Raw genomic sequence first — 6407 nt, 5'->3', positions numbered from 1 at the left:
AATAGTAATTTTTACCCCTATACTATCCAACACTTACCCTACTGTTGCACCCCCTGGAGTTAGAATAGTAATTTTTACCCCTATACTATCCAACACTTGCCCTACTGTTGCACCCCCTGGAGTTAGAATAGTAATTTTTACCCCTATACTATCCAACACTTGCCCTACTGTTGCACCCCCTGGAGTTAGAATAGTAATTTCTACCCCTATACTATCCAACACTTACCCTACTGTTGCATCCCCTGGAGTTAGAAAAGTAATTTTTACCCCTATACTATCCAACACTTACCCTACTGTTGCACCCCCTGGAGTTAGAATAGTAATTTTTACCCCTATACTATCCAACACTTGCCCTACAGTTGCACCCCCTGGAGTTAGAATAGTAATTTTTACCCCTATACTATCCAACACTTGCCCTACTGTTGCACCCCCTGGAGTTAGAATAGTAATTTTTACCCCTATACTATCCAACACTTGCCCTACTGTTGCACCCCCTGGAGTTAGAATAGTAATTTTTACCCCTATACTATCCAACACTTACCCTACTGTTGCACCCCCTGGAGTTAGAATAGTAATTTTTACCCCTATACTATCCAACACTTGCCCTACAGTTGCACCCCCTGGAGTTAGAATAGTAACTTTTACCCCTATACTATCCAACATTTACCCTACTGTTGCACCCCCTGGAGTTAGAAAAGTAATTTTTACCCCTATACTATCTAATACTTACCTTAAATGCAATGTTATATTATGCGTTGTAATGGTATGCGTTGTAAAGGTATTTTTTTTAAATGCGTTGTAGTGTCATGCGTTGTAAGTGTAGTGCGTTGTAATGGATTATGCGTTGTAAAAAATGCGTTGTAAGTGCATGCGTTGTAAAAGTGTGCGTTGTAACGTCATACATCCCTTCTAGACAAATCATTTATTTTAACCCCTCGTCATTGGTGAATGAATCAATTTAACAAGTGTGGGGCATATGCAAGTAGTTTAGAGTTTCATTACCTTCTTCCCACAGCGGACAAATACCAATATGAGCAGTCAACCCACTGCTCTCCCTCTTTTCGAGACCTTGGCATTTTGACCTAAGGCAACAAACCCCTCCACTGCTGGGCACCCCAACAACCAGGTATCCTGGAGGAACAATATAGGGTAATTTGTTAAGACCTCTCTGTGCTTTTCCATTTCTATAAACGATTTAAACCCATGAATGTTCCAAACCAGGACACGTCCCGGCAGCGGATGCCCTGACCCTTACCAATCAATTTCATCAGCCACCCCACTCCAAGCAGAAATGGAGTGATCCTCGAAGTTTTTGAGGAGGTGCATCTCTGTTCTATGGGGGATAAACCAATGGCCACCCTATCCTCTTTCCCTCCTATGTTGATCTAACTGAGAGTGGTGAGGACGATGGGATCACCTTTGACTCTTTACAATGAGGGCTCTATCATTATGTAACTTTATTGTAACTATTCTGTCTTACGAACGGTGTTGCACCCACCAACTCCTTCTAGCGCCTATTCTCTGGCCTGCACCCGTGGGACGCAAAGAAAAACCTGGTTACATTTTAGCCCTCCATGTTCATTTAGAAATGTGGGAAATTCAGTATAAGAGCCCTCCCCTGATTTGCCAGCGGGTGCACATATAGCCTCACTTCCATCACAGAGACTAATGCAATTTCTCACCAAGACTGAGCCTGAGGACACCACTATGTTCCCTGTCTCCTCTGAAACAAACAGTACTCTGGTCAGTACTTCCCCTGCAACCTTCCTTAAACCAACCAGGGACAAGTCCTTTGAGGAGATCTTCCTAAATCTTTTAATATTGGCAAAAGTCACTTAGCAGCCTGGATCTATCTAGAGGGTGACAAACTGAATGCTGCATTTTCCTTTTAGATTGCATAATTGGGAATATCAATGGCGGTGCCAATTGCTTACAAGCACCTCCTGCCTGAAATAGGGAGAAATTGTTTGTATCAAGACAGGATTTTCTTTGGTCAAATCACTACTCCAACATAAGGGTTAGGGAACGATCTCTCCTTCCAAATTTTAATACTTTGAGTATTTTGTTGTGTATTTTCTTATTTTTGTCCCCAGAAACCTTTTTTGCCACCTTTCAACTTTCCTTGATTTCCTAAATTTTCCCACTCCCTTTCTCTGGAAGTTTTCCTAACCTCACTGTGCCTTTTTCTGCCCGGCTTGCCCTTAGTGGTTAGTTGTTTACACATCTTAGGGGTAACACTTGGAGCTGGCAGCTTGGGAGGATCTAGGAGTCTGACTCAGGGACTCCATTCCATGTAGCCTTAAACAGCTCCTATGCTTTCTACCTACCCTCCCTTCCTGAGCTCTCCTTCTCACCCCAAGTCTCAAAAAAACATAGTGAGGCTACACTTAGATAAGACCCTTTGTTTCCCAAATACACTACCCTTTTTTTTTAAATAAGAAAGGGACATCTAGAAACATATATCTCATAATTTATGGTGCGAGTAGATGAAGGGACCCCCTCTATAGGAGAGGAGAACTAGGATCAGTGATAACACCATTTAAACCTCCTTCTAAAATGTCCTCCCATGAACCATCCTTTAGTGATTTACTAATACTTTTGAGTAGGTGGATAAGCTTAACATTTCGAGTAATGCTCAAAACCAGTGCCTTTAACCTTCCCTGAAAGGTTGTTTGCATTAGGGAAAGGAGATTCCACATTGACAATTGTTGGGCAAAATCAGAAACATTTCCCAGGGAATTGGTCTTTTTGGTTCGTTCAGGCTTAACATGCTTATCATCATCATCATTAGTCCTTCTCCTGGGCCCAGAGGTCGACTCCTTGCACTCCTCGTACATGGCAGAAGAAATACAATCCGATTGACCATTATACGGTGGCTCAGACAAGGTTACACCAGACCCAACTCCTCTCCAAATTATTGGGGAGGATGAAGATCCTGGGGTTCTGGCTCCTAGGGCTCCCCCTTCTGATATTGGAGTCCCTCAATCAGGTCGGAGAGATTTGACGATTCATACCTCTCCGAATCTCACTGACTAAGCTATGCTCCTGAGTGTATGTGGAAAACCTGTAAAAAGTCCTGAACATTGGGAGTTGGGGGGTGTAGCACTAGATGTTCACTGCTAAGAAAGGGCTGCCTCTTTGTATACAAGTGGTCCGACTAATCTCTGACAATATACAGTTGTCAACGTCTTTCTGCGTATTAATTTGTGATCATATAAGGTCTGGCACTTCCATCAGTACCAGATATGAATTGTGTCCTGCAGTATTAATAAATTCAAAGGACACTGGCATCCTGGCCTCACTCTATTGCTGTTGTCTGCAGGACTGTGGCAACATTTGTTTTCCCTTTGTACTGACGGGTGTGAGTGGTGGAATCCCCTAATGCAGCAGACATCACATCCGGTCTCCTGCAACAGCTCATAGGGTTTTCTCCGCTCTCTGTTTAACCTGTAAAGAATGGCACCGCATCAACTATGCTCATTCAAACAGGTGCACACACAAACATAGTATATTTCCTTGACATTGCAACCATGTTTCTCTTTCTTGTTGCACTGGTTAAATCACTGACGAAGGTTCAGAAGGCAAAACCAGCTACACTCAGGCGCACTTCAGACTGTAACAATTATCCAGACCAGCACCAAACCTACAAGTCGAGCATGATGCAACTCTGCATGATCATCAACTAGTCTTTCAACTTCAAATGTAAATGTAATAAAGAATACTGCTTCCTTATTTACATACGATTAACCATGGTTCTTAACCTCTTCAGTGCCCCGCCCTTTCCCCGCCCTGTGCCGGGCGTTGCATTAGCGGGCGGGGTTCAGTCTCGTCATGGGCACAGCGCAACCGCGCTTCATGACGAGACCATCTCGTCATGGGCACTGAAGGGGTTAAGAAGCTGATCAAATTTTGTGTAATTCCATCACTTGAAGGCCAGTGGGGTTATGTAAGAAATGGTGATATTATAAAGCAGAGAGTACATTTATATAGTCTGTTTACCTAAAACAATATGCATTAATGGTTTGTATAAATGATCGTCTTGCAAAAATGCAATGACATATCTGGTACATTAGCAAGTGTTCTGCTCAGGAAGTAAAACGTCCCAGAGCACACAAGAACATTCAAGAACAAAAATGCGACAGTGTATGTAAAACAGAATATTTTGATTGTATTTGTTCATCCCATTCATGTCCAGGTGTGAATCATTTAAACGATGCCAGTTTTCGAAACAAATTAATTTATTGAACCACAATAACAACGACAACGAATAATAATCATATATACATAAGGCACCCCGGAGCAAATGGTTGAAAGCCTTATGTAGAAACATGGGTACCAGGTGTAGCTCCGTTGAATGAGAATACAGCTGACCAATACAATCAAATCTAGTGTAATAGCAACTGCTAAATTCCTAAGCTGGAAGTGGTTGATAAGTGAAAAAATGACTAAGGGTCCCAAGCCCATCCAACCTAGTGATTAGCAAACTGAGTAAGCCGACGTACAAACGGTTAGGATAACATTACTCTGGCAGCCCGAAGAGTAACGTCTAATGCAAACTTCTGTTTGGCATAGCTCCAATCATGGGCATAGAATTTTATGCTCATATTAGTGTTTCATATACTGACGCATCATTGACAGTTCTTATGTTGATCTCTTTACGGCTATTCGAGGATGTATATATATTTTTTTCTTATCAATTGTTCACTTTTATGATATTTTTATGGAAATCAACATTTTCAAGCATTTTAGAACAATATGTGCGGTTTATTAATGAATACAATGGTCTTACGCTTTTAGTGAACTTCTTAACTTTTATACGGTTCTGAAATCCTTGAATAGCAATGTTAAATAATTTTGTATACATACAAACTACTATGATAATAGGGTGTACCTATCCCCTATTGGAAATGTTGTGTGTATTGTTGTGATTGTCTTTTGTGGTCTCAGTGATCGAAATAAAGATTCTGAACTGAACTGAAAAATGCAATGGCATATCTGGTACATTAGCAAGTGTTCTGCTCAGGAAGGAAAATGCCGAAGAACACAAAAGAACATTCAAGAACAAAAATGCGACAGTGTCTGTAAAACTCAGGGTATCTGTCTGATACCCTGAGCCTTGCTCCGCTAACTTTGTGGCTGAAATTGTGGACAAATGATGACCTACCTCTGAACCACAAGATTTTTCACGATGTCTTATCCTTGGATAAATACACCAGTATCCCTTGGTTGGCATATGTAGCTAAAACCCTTGCAGATCTGGGTCGCCCAGATCTTTTTTCATCTCCGGAAAATATTAGGAGACAGGACATAGTAACCATCAAAGAGTTATTTAGGGATAGGCAGGAAGCACGGAGGGAGGATCTCGAAGTGTTGAAACCCGCAGTAAGGGCACATAACCTCCTGGTTTGTACACCCTCACTCGCCCCCTACTTGAACTTTGTCACATTCCCATATCACAGGTTTTTATTATCAAAGTTCCGATTTAATTTGATACATTTTTATCTAGGTTCATTTAAGACCTGGCAGAAGCCTGAGCAGGCCCCACCGTGCTGCTGCGACAATTTTTCGGTGCAGGATACTCTGCACTTTGTTATGTTTTGTAGTATATACCATGAGCAGAGAAAGAAATATTTGTTGCCTATTTTGAAAAAAGCTGGTTTTGTCCAAGTAAGACCAGCCCTGCTCTTTCTACAACTACTACCTAACATACATGTTACTTTTTGTATGGCAAACTTTCTGGTAGCCGCAATGCGGGCGAAACCTGTTAGCCATAGCTTACTTTAATACTTCTCTTGTTGTTTGAGCATGTTTACGTGATAGATTTGTATAGAAATATTTTATCCATGTCTAAAATTTTTCTTCTGTTTGTTTATTAGGTTTTTTTGTGTGGGAAATGTAAATAGATGTATAGTAGGCATTGCATTGCAAAGTAATTATATTTTTTTGTTCTTTGTATGACTTGTAATAAGTCGAATAAAGATATTCTGACTGACTGACTGACTGATATTTTTATGGAAATCAACATTTTCAAGCATTTTAGAACAATATGTGCGGTTTATTAATGAATACAATGGTCTTACGCTTTTAGTGAACTTCTTAACTTTTATACGGTTCTGAAATCCTTGAATAGCAATGTTAAATAATTTTGTATACATACAAACTACTATGATAATAGGGTGTACCTATCCTCTAATGGAAATGTTGTGTGTATTGTTGTGATTGTCTTTTCAAATAAAGATTATGAACTGAACTGAACTGAAAAATGCAATGGCATATCTGGTACATTAGCAAGTGTTCTGCTCAGGAAGGAAAATGCCGAAGAACACAAAAGAACATTCAAGAACAAAAATGCGACAGTGTCTTTAAAACACAATCTTTTAATTGTATTTGTGCATCCCATTCATATC

This window comes from Triturus cristatus, chromosome 9 (genome assembly GCF_964204655.1).
Source record: "Triturus cristatus chromosome 9, aTriCri1.1, whole genome shotgun sequence".
Taxonomy (NCBI): Eukaryota; Metazoa; Chordata; class Amphibia; order Caudata; family Salamandridae; genus Triturus; species Triturus cristatus.
Note: the sequence above shows the minus strand (reverse complement) of the source record.